The sequence below is a fragment of the Crinia signifera genome, chromosome 2 (assembly GCF_055691185.1).
Source record: "Crinia signifera chromosome 2, ASM5569118v1, whole genome shotgun sequence".
Taxonomy (NCBI): Eukaryota; Metazoa; Chordata; class Amphibia; order Anura; family Myobatrachidae; genus Crinia; species Crinia signifera.
Genome location: NC_139218.1, coordinates 266,293,610 through 266,309,248, shown reverse-complemented (window position 1 = coordinate 266,309,248; position 15,639 = coordinate 266,293,610). Strand labels below are relative to the sequence as shown.

At 47.1% G+C, this 15,639-nt stretch overlaps 1 long non-coding RNA gene across 1 annotated transcript in view; it reads right to left on the bottom strand.

Annotated features, from left to right (window-relative positions):
• Positions 1–2,410: 2,410 nt before the first annotated feature.
• LOC146057388 (uncharacterized) overlaps positions 2,411–15,639 on the bottom strand; it is a 30,459-nt gene continuing 17,230 nt past the window's right edge. The window contains exons 2-4 of the long non-coding RNA XR_014469713.1: positions 9,215–9,244; positions 3,104–3,239; positions 2,411–2,737 (exon numbers count right to left, since the gene is read on the bottom strand). This is a non-coding gene — a long non-coding RNA (uncharacterized LOC146057388). The remainder of the gene's footprint in view (positions 2,738–3,103; positions 3,240–9,214; positions 9,245–15,639) is intronic.

The following is a 15,639-nucleotide window of genomic DNA, read 5'->3' as shown; positions in this document are numbered from 1 at the left end:
AGATTGTGTTTTCTAAACTGTAGAAAAAAAAAATATATTAAACATTTTTTTGCACAGTACAGTGAATCTGCAACATTTTTGTAAATGTATTCTACTGCAAGTGTTGGTTATTTGTAATATAGTGTAAGATGTTATATTATAAAAGGATTGACGTTAACAGCCAATCTAGTAGTAATCCCATGTCTTCTGAGAAGTATATGTCTATCACAAACTGGGGTTTATTTACTAAGAAGGGAGTTCTATTGAAGATGGGATGTTGCCCATAGCAACCAATCAGGGGTAAATTTACTAAGGGCAGTATTCAATGAAAAAGTTCTCCGTGCATGGAGAGCGTTTTATTTCGCTCTCCATGCACTCTCCGTGTTCCGGAGGGCTCGCTGCCACTCCTGCTCCCTCTATTCAATGTGGTTAAGACTCGCCGCCACTCGCGGCGAGTCTTAACCCCTGCAGGGAGCAGGGAGCTTTCAGGGAGCCGGAAGCAGCCAGAGAGATTAAAGTCTCCCTGGCTGCTCCAGAGGACTGTGGAGGGGAGGGGGGCTCTCCAGGACCCAGGCTGCACCCCCCTATAGCCAGCGGGGGACCCAGTATTCACTGCACCGTTCGTGCATAGTTACGTTCGAGTGCAGTGAATATATGAATATCTAATGAGCGGCTCGAGCGCTCGGGCCCCCTGCTGGCTGCACTGTGTAAAAAAAAAAAATGTAAAAAAATATTTTTTTTTAAATTAAATATATATTCATGTGCTATAAGCACATGAATAAAAATAACATGCCCCTTCACAGGAAAAAAAACCTGATTTTTTGACACCAAAATTTAAAAAAAAAACCTTTACGTTCAAAAGTTCACATTCCAGCTCTCCATCAAAAGATGGAGAATTGCTACACGGAGAGAGACGGAGAAAATCACTTAAAAAGACGGAGAATATTTCACATTGAATAGGGTTGCTCGCTTTTGGAGAGCAAAATGCTCCGTCCAAGGCAAACAAAGCACAAGTTCTCCACAAAACACGGAGAACTTTTCTCATTGAATACTGCCCTAAGATTGAATGGATACGAATGCAAGTACCCATTCGATATAAAAAAACGGGCAGGACCTGGTGCCCAGCTGTTTTATAATCTACCGTATGTATATATGGCATCAAGCAAGAGAGAAAAGGACTGTTACTTTGGGAGCGCACTTCAAAGGAAAAAAGTATACATAAAATTAACTTTTAATGTGTCATGTTCTAAAAAATCCCATTATAGGATATGATGGGAGGCTGCAGTGAATTTTTAGGGGTTAAAACCACACATACAAACATTTAATATGTTCTACAACATACCCAATAGCCAAATAAAAGACAGACACCCTGAAAAAGAAAACTTTAGTACATACTACAACCATCCACACGTACTTACCTATAGGACGTCTGACCATTGCAACAACCGTGACTGTAATGATATTGAATTCAAATATATATATATATATATATATATATATATATATATATATATGGTACTTTATTATGGAATTGATTCCCTTTTTGCAGCTCTAGCAGCTTCCTTTTGGAATAGTATATTATAGATAGATACTCATGGTGCCCAATGGCAAGTACCAGGCAAGCTGCTGAGCAGCATAGCATTGTTTTTATTATATATTTATCACACATATATTTGCCTTATAACGCAATCGAACGTTGCACCACTCTGGCCTTTCTCTTGTCATAACACACCCTGTTTACAAACCATGTACTGGGTGGTGATGGAATTCCAGATATCATGTGTTACCAGTTAAAGGATGGACAGTGTATGTCAGGGTGCAGTTGTGCACAGCAGGTCAAACAGTAGTAATAAGTACATATTTGTAGATCTTTCAAAGAATAAAAACATGTACTTTTCTGCCAACTCTAAACAGACAATCCTATTCCTGGAGGATGACCTTGCATACTTGATTTATAACAGTGTGGTTTCCCACCCACAAATCTACCAAACATAAATAAACATTCCACCTTAAATCTGAACTATAGAAAATGTAAAAAATGAGCTCTTGTTAATCATCATTCCGGAATACACAAGGGTGTGATCTCATTAAGCTGTGTGTGGGTATCAAAACACATGAATTCTGAGCAATTATTTCTTAACAGAGCTTCATTAAGTACATACCTCCCAACATGACCCATTCCAGGAGGTGCCCATACACGTACCAATTACCCGGTACTTTTTGTGCTAAAATAGCATCGCATCCCATGCACAACATATGCACAACGATGCTATTTTAGCACAGAAAGTACCGGGAAATTGGTACGTGTATGGTCACCTGGACACAATGCTCTGCTCCTGGACATAGCTCTTAAATTATGATTGCAATCACCTGTGTTGAAATTATTTTATTAGAGGGGTACTTAACCCCTGAAGCAGAACACCAAGGCCACTCTCTATGAAAAAGGTCACAGTTGTGACTGAGGAGGACTTGGTGCATACTTTGTTCGATCTGGACTTTTTGCCGGTGTAGCCTACATTAGATGACGGATTCCGGACCATCATCTTTTGTTTCCATGCGCTCATGAGAATTGATTTGTTTCATTTTCTCCATCACATTCGGTAATTAGCCATTTCTACTCGTATGGGATTTCAGTAATTTTTGTTGTTGTGTGAATAAAGGTGGTATTGCACCATATGCCCCCTTTCTCTTTCTTGTATGTCTCTCGGGAGTTCATTGGGAATCAGTTGAATGCTGGGGAGATCTGAGGATTCCTTATCTATTAAACAGTCGAATTTGGAGAAGAGGATAGGTTAATTTAAAAGGAGGAACTTATGGTTATACTTACCCCATATTAACCATTAAAAATTTGGAGAAGAGGATTGTTCCTGCTGATCTAGGGGCGCACTCTGATTCTTTAAGGGTGCCGGTGGAGGGAACATCCTACTTTCGTCTTGTATTGTTACTTTGTTTAGGGGTTCAGAGCCACTGTGGATGTACCCATCATAGGCTGCCTAGGTGCACAGAACTCATTCTCTCTTTTTCTTCTTTTGAATATATGTTAGGATGTTGGAATTGTCAGAAAACCCTTTTTAAACACATACAGAAGCATTCAGTAACAAATAGAAAACATATCCAAACTTACCTTGCAACTGAACACGCTGGGACACAACTACATTGCAGCCATCCCATATATATAGGCCCCTTACATGTGTTTTTCCTGACATCAGGTAATTAGAGGTGATTTGCTGTTGTTTGTTTTAAAATCTGGAATGGAATTTCTAAATAGTCCGGAAAAATAGCATCAACACTAACAAATACATACACAGAATAACAAAGTCAGATATATCACTACAACAAATAACTCAGTTTAGTACATTTCTACTTGGCCTATGTGTAATTCTATTGCAAGTGTGTGTAATTTTCCACCAGATTTTTTTGGGGAGCGTGTGTTTCGTGATGTGAACGCTGAACAGTGTCGGTGCGCATACGGAATGCTGCTTGGGAGGGTGGGTTGAGGATTGTTTCAGGGGTATTTATAGAGGGCCAAACATAAGGTCCCTTTGCTGCTAACATGTCTGGTTCAGACTCAGACTCGGCTATCTCTGACCGTGAGCTGATCCAAGCCAATCTGGCCTCAATAACATCCAGCATTCGGCAGAGGCCCAATAAGGGTCGGACGGATGAGGGCCTAAGCAGCACCTCACAGCAGGACAATCTATGGCATCAGCAGAATCATCAGGATCACAGCAGGTGCCTTCCCAAGAGAGAAGCCATGCCAGCACTGCCAGTGCATCAGAAACTAATCCATACCCTCCAACTGTACCGATTTAGCCGGTACAGTACCGTTTTTTAACAGTCTGTACCGGCTAAATCAGAATGTACCGATTGTACCGATTTTTGCAGAATGCAGATGGCTCCTACTTCTGTTCGTTATTCTCCACAGCGCAGAAGGAAAGTGTCATTCTGCCAAATATGGCCCCACTCCGGCACCCTCTCCGTTCCCAGTGGTGCATTGCCGCGGGTCCCGGCAGCGTGCGTCGGCGTCATGACGTCACGCAGCCGGCGGACCTTCTGAAGAGCATAGAGTCTCTGGCAGCCGCATGTTAGCTTTTTCTGCGGTGCAAGAGGGCCGGACAGTGAGCGCAGTTAGCCGGCGCCGGGGGGGAGGGCGTACAGGCAGGTGTAGAGACAGCTAGTGGCAAAGGTTGCGGACAAAGGCATAGAGAGGGTGGAACCTGTGGTACGCGTTAAAACTTTTAGAGGGTGCCAAGCCGCCAGGAGAGGTCACTGCTTCTCACCCCCCATGCCTCTGTCAGCTGTGCGACCTCCGGGGGGGGGGGGGGGGTGGTTAGAAGCAGAGTCAATGCAGAGTCAATGCAAGGTAAGCCACAAGTAGAGAGGCAGCTGGTGCACCTCCCCTGCTGGAGCCGTGTCTGCACTATGTGGATGCAGTGAGTGCACTATTATGCAGGTGCAGAATTAAGTGTGTGCTTAAAGAATATATATATATATATATATATATATATATATATATATATAGTGTATAAAAATGCTCAGTACGCATTCGGAAAGGGGGTGTGGACACCCACTTTACCATTGGCCACGCCCCCTTTACATTGGTCACGCCCCCTTTCCGAATGTGTACCGATTTCTAACATTCATATGTTGGAGGGTATGCTAATCCTGGCAGTCAGACAACAACAGGAACAAAGAAAAAGAAGAATAAGTCGATTCAAGAGAAGGAACTTGCAATATCGGTACCCCGAATCCGGGAGTGGATAGAGTTGACAAACAAGTGGTTGACGCCCACAATGAAGGATAAAATATGGGAGGAAATAACAGAGGAGATCAATAAGGTGGCACCACAATATCGTGATATGGATTATTTATGTATTTCTTTGTGTCAAAAATCAACACAGCAGTATGTCAGGTGTACCTGAGAAATCTCTATCTGGTGGTATAGAGAAGGTAAATGTTGAGTTGTGTGCAACACAGAAAAGAGGGGTGTGATTTTGCACATGCACGCTGCTACAGTACTGAGCATTGTCCATCACAACATTCTGGATATGGGATGTTTAGTAAGCTATACAGGAAAAATGTACTGTACCATCCCTTGTTTTTACTAAACACCCACAAATAGGTTTGTCAATGATGGTTATATGTGTCTGAAGTATGGTTACAAATAGAGTTAGATGCAAAATACACTTCACATGTGATGTTGCTAGTGGCAACCAATCTGAGTGTCCTTCTTATTTATGTTGCACCCTCTACAACAGGGGTGGGGAACCTTTTTTCTACCGAGGGCCATTTGGAAAATTTGAAAACCCTTCGGGGGCCATATAAAAATGATCACCTTAAAAATACATGTGGGCATTATACACACTGGCAGCGGCATATACATGTGGGCATAATACACAGGGCAGCGGCATATACATGTGGGCATTATACACAGGGCAGCGGCATATACATGTGGGCATTATACACACTGGCAGCGGCATATACATGTGGGCATTATACACAGGGCAGCGGCATATACATGTGGGCATTATACACAGGGCAGCGGCTTATACACGTGGGCATTATACACAGGGCAGCGGCATATACATGTGGGCATTATACACACTGGCAGCGGCATATACATGTGGGCATAATACACAGGGCAGCGGCATATACATGTGGGCATTATACACAGGGCAGCGGCATATACATGTGGGCATTATACACACTGGCAGCGGCATATACATGTGGGCATTATACACAGGGCAGCGGCATATACATGTGGGCATTATACACAGGGCAGCGGCTTATACACGTGGGCATTATACACAGGGCAGCGGCATATACATGTGGGCATTATACACAGGGCAGCGGCATATACATGTGGGCATTATACACACAGGCAGCGGCATATACATGTGGGTATTATAGACAGGGCAGCGGCATATACACGTGGGCATTATACACAAGGCAGTGGCATATACATGTGGTCATTATACACAGGGCAGCAGCATATACACGTGGGCATTATACACAGGGCAGCGGCATATAGACGTGGGCATTATACACAGGGCAGCAGCATATACATGTGGGCATTATACACACGGGCAGCGGCACATACATGTGGGCATTATACACACGGGCAGCGGCATATACACGTGGGCATTATACCCAGGGCAGCGGCATATACACGTGGGCATTATACACAGGGCAGCGGCATATGCATGTGGACATTATACACACGGGCAGCGGCATATACATGTGGGCATTATACACAGGGCAGCGGCATATACATGTGGGCATTATACACAGGGCAGCGGCATATACGCGTGGGCATTATACACACGGGCAGCGGCATATACATGTGGGCATTATACACAGGGCAGCAGCATATACATGTGGGCATTATACACAGGGCAGCGGCATATACGCGTGGGCATTATACACATGGGCAGCGGCATATACATGTGGGCATTATACACAGGGCAGCGGCATATACGCGTGGGCATTATACACATGGGCAGCGGCATATACATGTGGGCATTATACACAGGGCAGCAGCATATACATGTGGGCATTATACACAGGGCAGCGGCATATACATGTGGGCATTATACACAGGGCAGCAGCATATACATGTGGGCATTATACACAGGGCAGTGGCATATACGCGTGGGCATTATACACACGGGCAGCGGCATATACATGTGGGCATTATACACAGGGCAGCAGCATATACATGTGGGCATTATACACAGGGCAGCGGCATATACATGTGGGCATTATACACAGGGCAGCAGCATATACATGTGGGCATTATACACAGGGCAGTGGCATATACGCGTGGGCATTATACACACGGGCAGCAGCATATACATGTGGGCATTATACACAGGGCAGCGGCATATACATGTGGGCATTATACACAGGGCAGCAGCATATACATGTGGGCATTATACACAGGGCAGCGGCATATACGCGTGGGCATTATACACACGGGCAGCGGCATATACATGTGGGCATTATACACAGAGCAGCGGCATATACATGTGGGCATTATACACCGGGCAGCGGCATATACATGTGGGATTTATAGACAGGGCAGCGGCATATACATATGGGCATTATACACAGGGCAGCGGCATATACACGTGGGCATTATACACAGGGCAGCGGCATATACATGTGGGCATTATACACACGGGCAGCGGCATATACATGTGGGCATTATACACAGGGCAGTGGCATATACATGTGGGCATTATACACAGGGCAGCAGCATATACATGTGGACATTATACACACGGGCAGCATTAATCTAGGGGTTGTCATTTACTCATAAAAAGTGGAGAAAGTGGCAGTGTCACCCCCAAACAGGTTTATGTGATTATCTCTGATTATAATAATCAGAGATAATCACATAAACCTGTTTGGGTGTGAATCCAGGGGTAAATGACAACCCCTGGATCTGTCAGTCACTGGGGAAGGGAGGGTGAGAGGAGCAGCATTTACAGTACCTTTAACACACTAGTTGTAGCAGCACAGCGTGATGGCTGCTGCTGCGGCTGTTGTAGGATGCTCCCGCCCATGCACTGACTGATCCTTCCTTAATCAGGCGACCAGTCTCCCTACCTACCGCCCGCATCACGCCCGCCAATCACTGTGGATGCATCACATCCACAGCCACTGTGATTGGTGGGCGCGTGTTAACATCTCCCCGCGGCAGCAGCCATCCATGTGGGCGGGCGAGCGGCTGAATAGGTAGGATAGGAACATTGCTTGTCGGGTGGGCGGCCGGCTGATTAATCAGTAATATAGGCGGGCGGGATCAAGCTTAATCAGCCCACCGCTCGCCCGCCTATATACTTATTAATCAGCCGCCCGCCCGCACAGCTATATTACTGAAGTAATATAGCCAGGCGGGCGAGGGTCTGCTTAAACCATAAAATATGCAGCTGGACGGGCGGGCCGGACAAGCAGGGTGCGGGGGCCGTATCCGGCCCGCTGGCCGGAGGTTCCCCACCCCTGCTCTACAAGATAGTAGGCAGGATGTGATTGGTTGCCCATACCAAAAGGACCTATTAAGTGTATTTTACATCTTACCAAATAAAAGCTCATGGCCTGTATCACATCTTACTGTCCCATGAGTCTAAGTATGGGAGGAAACATTTCGCTTTTTTGAGGTTAAACACGTCAACAATTATGTGTATTTGTATTGGATGTGATAAGTAAATGCCATGAATACACTATATTAAATGGGTACATTGCAGTAAATGCTATGTGCATGGTTTACATTGAATACAAATGATATTTGTCAAAATGATATCAATTGGTATATTATGTATTCAGTGGTCATTTGTATTTTTTTGGTGACATGATTTCAAAAGTAACCTCAAGAAAAAGCTGGCAGGACGGTGGAGGCACAGCCAGACTAGAGCTCCCGGTAGAGGTGTTTGCTGCTGCTCTAGGAGCTAAATGTTAAACGTGGCGTTGTATTGTTTTAATCCATTGTATTATAGCATGTGTCTAAAATTTGATCTTTTCCCCTATATTTTTAGACCAAGATGGACCTCCACCGTCCCCAGCCACTCCATCACTTGAGAGAACTCCACCCACACAAGTACCCAATGTCCAGCATGGTCCCACGCAGGCCGAATTAAATCTTGGGGGGGAGCTGCTTCAGGCCATTTTACAGCAGGGAGTGGTAGCGGCAGAGTGTCAGGATAGGAGCGAGGAGGTCATGAAGGCGATGGCTGCCAGTCAGCAGGTCATTGCTGAACAAGCCATCTGGCAAAACGACCTGCTCAGCCGCCAAAATGACCTCCTCCTCCGCCACAATGAGCTTGTGGTGAAGCTTATCACCACCAATAGGGACCTACTCTCTGCCGTTTCTGCTGCTATTCCTCCAGTTCCACTCCGTGCTGGGCGAAGGGGAACAAGATCACCCCCTTCCGCAGCAGCAAAATAATGTGGTGCCATCCCTATTGATCTCCTCCGTTATTTTGTCCCTACTTAGTTGTGTGGCCCAGCTTCTTGTTTGCAAACTCTATCCAATTCCGTGCAAAGGGTACCGAAATTGCAGGTACCTTCTCTTGAAATGCTATTTCTTTGTTTTTTCCTGTTGTCCCTGACTGCCAGGATTGTTGGCTGATGGCCACTCAGTGCTGGTGTGAATCACTTGGGAAAACACCTGTTGTGTGATAGATGATTCTGCTAAAGCTATATTTTGTCCTGCCTGTGTTATTATTTCACTTACTGTATGTTTTTCTTTGCCATCTTGGTTATCCTGTGAAAATGGACAGGAAAAATAAAAACATTATTCCAGATTGAAAGTGAGCTTTGTGTTGTTTGTGAATTGATATATCTGCAGATTAAAGAATTAGAAGAGGGTATGGTCAGTCGCACAGTAATTAGTTGGTTTCTATGCAAGGGTGGACCCTCCTTGTATATTATCAACAGTTTATTAGTAATAAGTACGAGGGTGTGCTACCATAGACACGGACCTAGTGTGTCTAAAACCCCACTCTCCCCTCCCCATTTACAAATTGTATTTTTTGATCTGTTGGCTGCGTTGGGGTTACCGTTGGACACGGTCCCCTACAAAATACACTGACACGGTATCTGGCGCCAGAACCGTGAGTGTTCCTGTCTGTTCTCAACCCACCTGAGCGAGGGAGTGCACGCAGGCACCCCTCAGGCGCAGCTCTGTGGGAGAACACAGGTCGTGGTACTACTGGCTCCAGCAAGCCAGCAGCAGCGCTGAGACGGTATTATACCCGTGCTCAGGCGCTTGCCAGCGGCTGCTAGAGAGAGCCTCAGGGTCATTTTGAAACATTGTATACATAATGGTAACAACCCTGTTTGATCCACGCTATATTAATTAGTAACATAACCATATTTCTGAGCCATACAGCAATTCAATTGAAATTAACTGGGATAATAGGCAGTGGGGTTTCCACTAGGTGAAGGATTTTTATCCTTTTTTAGATCACTATATGTTGTCTCATGTCTTGTCAATTTTCTTTTATATTCGCAACTATTTTAAATGAATTTAATAAAAGTGACGTTTTATTAACATTACTCTCTAGGTGCACCAAAAAAAGACACTCTTTCTTTCCAAATAAATATATCTGCAGATTAGCAGCTACATTTATGTGCAATGTGGGTCCCCACACCCATATAGTGTTGCGTTTGGAGAGTGATATACTCATATTACAGTGTTTTTGTTTCAGGAATGGACACATGTGGGCATTGGGGGAAATTGAGTAAGATGGGAGTTTTATTTCACATGTAAGGTTGCTATGGGCAATCAATCTGAGTGTTGATTGAGCACCCTGTATAAGATAGTAGGGAGGGTGTGATTGTTTTGACCTAGCAACATGTAAAGTACAAGACATCTTCACAATTTTAAATCAATGCCCCTAAACAGCATTGATGGATGTGAATGGAGAAATGGCCAGGACAGGCCAAAAAGAATTTAACCAAAACCAGGGCTTCAATCATGTTTGTTAACACATCAGTGAGCTTAGAGTACATGATCGTATATATGCATAATGACATATGGGTTATTTTAGCATACAGGTATGAGAGTTGACAATTGTTGACTACTGTTAAATGTGACCAGTACTGTGTTAACAGGATAAACGCACTGATGTTTTAAGGGTGTACATGTAGTAACGGGACAAAAGAACGCACATGGCATGAATCATAGATATTACTTTATTTAATGTAACTTTTCAAAGAAATGTTTGGCCTCCATGTGCGCCCTGCAATGACTGAATGGGTTAATGCATGAAATCTCAGTAGAGGAATGTGGTAATTAAAGAAACTTGACCAGAGGACTGGGTTAGTATTGTGTTCAGCTGAAAGTCATTTTGGTATGGTGCGTACTGATTGCCCCACCAAATGTGGTGCACATGAACTACTGCCCTCCGAGACATGAAAGCTACTTGTTTGGTCCGAAGAGTGTTGGGTGGCGGCCGCTCGGTGAGCCGTCCCAGTGCATGCCTACCACTTATCGAGCACACCCATGTTTACGCCCCGATTTACGCCCAGTTTTGCCCACTTTGAAACAGCTCCAGCGAAGGGGAGTGCGTGTAGGGGAGTGGGAGGGGGAAGGGGGGAGGGCATACCAGCCGCTCCGGGAGAGGGGGAGTGCGGCCAGACCCGCTGCTCAAGGGGGCGTGCGGCCAGGACCGCTGCTCCGGGGGGGGGGGTTTGCGGGTCCGCACCCCCTCCCACGAGCGGGTCTGCCCACCCCCCCCGCTGGATGAGCGGATCTGCCCCACACCCACCCCCCTTGCTGGAGCAGCGGCTATGCCCACAACCCCCCCAACCCGGATCAGCGAGTTTGATCGCACAACCCTCCCCCCCTGGTTAAGCAGGTCTGCCAACACCGCTGCCCGCCCCCCTTCCCTCCCCTAGGGCAGCGGGTCTGCCTGCAACCCCCTGCTGCATCAGCAGGTCTGCCCACACCCCCCACCCCCAGAGCAGCGGGTCTGCCCGATAACCGCCGCCCATAGTAGTGGGTATGCCCGCTCTCCCCCAGGGCGGCGGGTCTACACGCACCCGCCGCTGGATGAGCGGGTCTGCCCGCACCCCCCCTTCTCACTGGAGCAGCGGATATGTCTGCAACCCCCCCTCGCTGGAGCAGCGGGTATGTCCGCCCCCACCCAGAGCGGCGGGACTGCCCCCCCCCCCTGAATCAGCGGGTCTGCCTGCGCCCCACCTCCCAGAGCAGAAGTGGGTCTGCCGCCACCACTGATCCAGTGTAGGGGGGGTGCGGTCAGACCAGCCGCTCCGAAGGGGGGCATACCTGCTGCTCCAGCGAAGGGGGGTGCGTGTAGGGGAGTGGGATGGGGAAGGGGGGAGGGCATACCCGCCGCTCCAGGAGAGGGGGAGTGCGGCCAGACTCGCTGTTCAAGGGGGGGTGCGGCCAGGCCCGGGGGGGGGGTGTTTTGCGGGTCCGCACCCCCCTCCCACAAGCGGGTCTGCCCGCCCCCCCCCCTGGAGCAGCGGCTATGCCCACAACCCCCCAACCCCCCCCGGGAGCGGCGGGTCTACACGTACCCCCCCCCCAGCTGGACAGGATGAGCAGGTCTGCCCGCACCCCCCCTCTCGCTGCCCCCCCTCAAGCAGTGGGTCTGTCTGCACCCCCCCACCCCCGGAGCAGTGGTTCTACCCGCACTCCCCCCCCAAAGCCGGTCCCCCCCCCCACGGCGGGACTGCCCACACGCAACACCATTGCACGAGCAGCGGGTCTGCCCGCACACAACACCCCCGCCTCCCCCCAACAGCGATCCTGCACCCCCATACAACAGCGATCCCCCCATACATGAACGCCCCCCGGATAAGTGGGTACGCCCGCCCTCCCCCAGAGTTTCGGGTCTGCACGCCACCCCCCCCCCCGCAAAGGATGAGCGGGTCGGCCTGCACCCAACCCCCTCACTGGAGCAGCGGCTATGCCCGCACCCCCGCCCTCGCTGAAGCAGCAGGTATGCCTACCCCCCACACAGAGCGGTGGGACTGCCACCCCCGCAGCCAGTCCGGTCACAACCCCCCCCCCCCGAGCAGCGGTTCTGCATGCAACCCCCCTCACGGATCAGTGGGTGGCCTGCACAATTCCTCCTGGAGCAGTGGGTATGCCCGCCCTCCCCTGGAGTGGGGGGTCTGCACACACACAGACCTCCACTGGACCCCCCTCGCTGTAGCAGCGGCTATGTCCACAACCCCCCCCCCACCCCTGCTGGTTCAGCGGGTCTGAGCGCACCCCCCCCTTCTGCCTGCCCGCTCCCCTTTCCTCCCCCAGGCCGCGGTTCTGGACTTATAGCAGGCAGCCCTGCATTTAAAATGTTTTTTTTGTTTTTTTTTTTCCTTAGTTGTCCCCCACAGCAGTTCCATATAGCAGCCCCCCTTAGTAGTGCACACATAATAGCACCCTTAGTAATGGTACCTTCAGTAGTTCCCCCGTAGTATAGTTTCCATCACAGTAGTTCTCCCGCTCAGTAGCTCCCCCTTAGTGTATGTACCCTTTCGTTTTTTCCCATACAGCAGCCCCTATTAAGTTATGCATCCTGTTAGTTCCCCCTTGCTTGTCCCCCTGTAGCCCCATAGCTTTCCCCTCTGCTCTGCAGCCCCATAGTGTCCTCCTCCTGCACGCTTTTCCCTATGCCGTTTGTCGTCTCCCTGTAGCTCCCATAGAGTCCCCCTTCTGCTGCAGACAGCACGCTTTCCCCTCTGCCGTTTTTCCCCTCTTCAGCCCCCATAGTGTCCCCCTCCTGCTGCAGACAGTATGGACACATCTGTGCTGTCTGACTTTCACACACAGACTGAAGATGGCGCCGGAAGCCGGGACTTACATAGAGATCCGGTCTTGCGAGAATCCGACGCAGGATGATGATGTTTTGGCCTCGTTTTCAACCCGGATTATCGGCAGGATGGACGCGAACGGCTCAAGAATGCCCCGATTAAGGTAAGTATGGAGGGGTACGGATCTCTAGGAACCGAACCCGCTCATCTCATATATATATATATATATATATATATATATATATATATAGTGCTCGGATGTTTGGCACTCCGGAAAAGTGGGCAACTGCCGCGGTGCCTCCTTAAAAAAGATTTTGAGAATTTGCGGATAAAGAAAAATCCACACCAAAATAATCTTACTAGAAAGGAATCTGATGCACTGAAAAAATTATCTGGTGACACTGACATTGTTATTAAGAGTGCGGATAAGGGGGATGGGGTCGTGATCATGGATAGGGAGTATTATGTGTCTGAAGCACATAATCTTCTGGGTGACTCTAAATCCTATCGTAAATTGGATGCCGACCCCACCCCCTTATTCATAAAAAGCCTTGAGAACCTCCTTAAAAATGGCATGGAGTCTAAGGTCTTAACTTTGGAGGAATATAGATATATGTATAATCCTACACCTAACCTGGCTACGTTTTACCACCTGCCTAAAATCCATAAAGGATTAGACCGTCCCCCTGGTCGTCCAATTGTGGCGGGAGTGGGGTCCCTGACATCTAGGGTGTCTGAATATGTGGATGCAGTACTTAAACCCTATGTGCCTAAGTTAAGAACTTATGTCAGAGACTCCACTCATATGCTACAATTAATTAAAAATGTTAATTGGGAATCTGGCTATAATTGGGCCAGTATTGACGTCCAGTCATTATATACAGCTATCCCACATGAAGGTGGTCTGTCAGCAATTGAAACAGTGCTCTCTAGGGATCCGTTGATCTCATCTGCAGCAAAGGGATTTGTTTGTGATTGTCTTAATTTTGTTTTAAAGCATAATTATTTTGAGTTTTTGGGGGACTGGTACTTACAGCTGTGGGGCACAGCTATGGGTACGATTTGTGCCCCCAGCTTGGCTAACTTATATATGGGGGAGTGGGAAACTCATTTATTGAGTGGTGAATTGGCAGAGAATATCGTTTTCTTCCATCGTTATATCGACGATATTTTGCTAATTTGGAGGGGGGATGAAGTCTCTTTTAAGAAGTTCATGGAGGCCATTAATACAAACACCTTCAATCTTACATTCACCTCCAATTTTCAGCCTACTAAGATCGAATATCTGGACCTTATTTTAAGTGTTGAAAACTTCCCACTGATACCCCATATTGAAACTTGTACATTTTTTAAAAGTGTAGACAGTAACAGCTACCTTGACTATGAAAGCTGTCACTCTAAACCCTGGAGGAATAACATCCCCTATTCACAATTCCTGCGTTTACGCCGGAATTGTTCTAACATTGATACCTTTGACTCACAAGCACAGATCTATTCAGATAGGTTTAGAGAAAGGGGTTATCCCCAACAATTGGTTGATACTGCTCTAGCGAGAGCCAGATCATCTGTTAGAGATGAGATCCTTCAATACAAAAGTATGACCAAATAGAGACAAAAAATCCTGAATGTCTGTTCATTACTAAATATAATGATGACGAGCGCCGCATTGTTAATGTGTTAAAGAAAAACTGGCATATCCTTAAACGTGACCCCGTGCTGGGTACCCACCTAGGAGATGCTCCCAAAGTGGTATATACCAGAGCAAAGACGATCAAAGCCATTGTCTCTAAGAGTCAACTTGAGACAGTGCAACCAGCTGGATCGGCTGTTTCAAACACATTTCTGGATTTAAAAGGGTGCTTCCCGTGCGGGAGATGTAAATTTGTCCATTAATCGATAGAGGGTTTTCCTTTTATTCTAGTCAAAATAAGAGTTTTAATATGAAACAATTTGTTAAATTGTAATTCCACTTATGTGGTGTACCTTTTAATTTGTCCGTGCGGGCTCCGATATATCGGAAAAACTAAGAGAAACTTAAAAACCCGTATATTGGAGCATACCCGTAATATTAAACACGGTATCCTGAACCATAGTGTTTCACGTCATTTTAAACATTTTCATAACAGCGATGTGACAGGTCTTAAATGGAAGGGAATAGAGATTGTCCCTCCGAATAAACGAGGAGGTGACAGGGACAAAGCGCTTCTAAGAAAGAGAGACGTTTTGGATCCTCACATTAAACACACTCACCCCGCTTGGCCTCAATGAAGGGTACGAAATAACCCCCTTCATAAATCGCTAATTATATTATTTGTTTTATTCTCATGCTGCTGCTTATATTTATTCTCACTTTAGATTAATTTTTTAATTTTT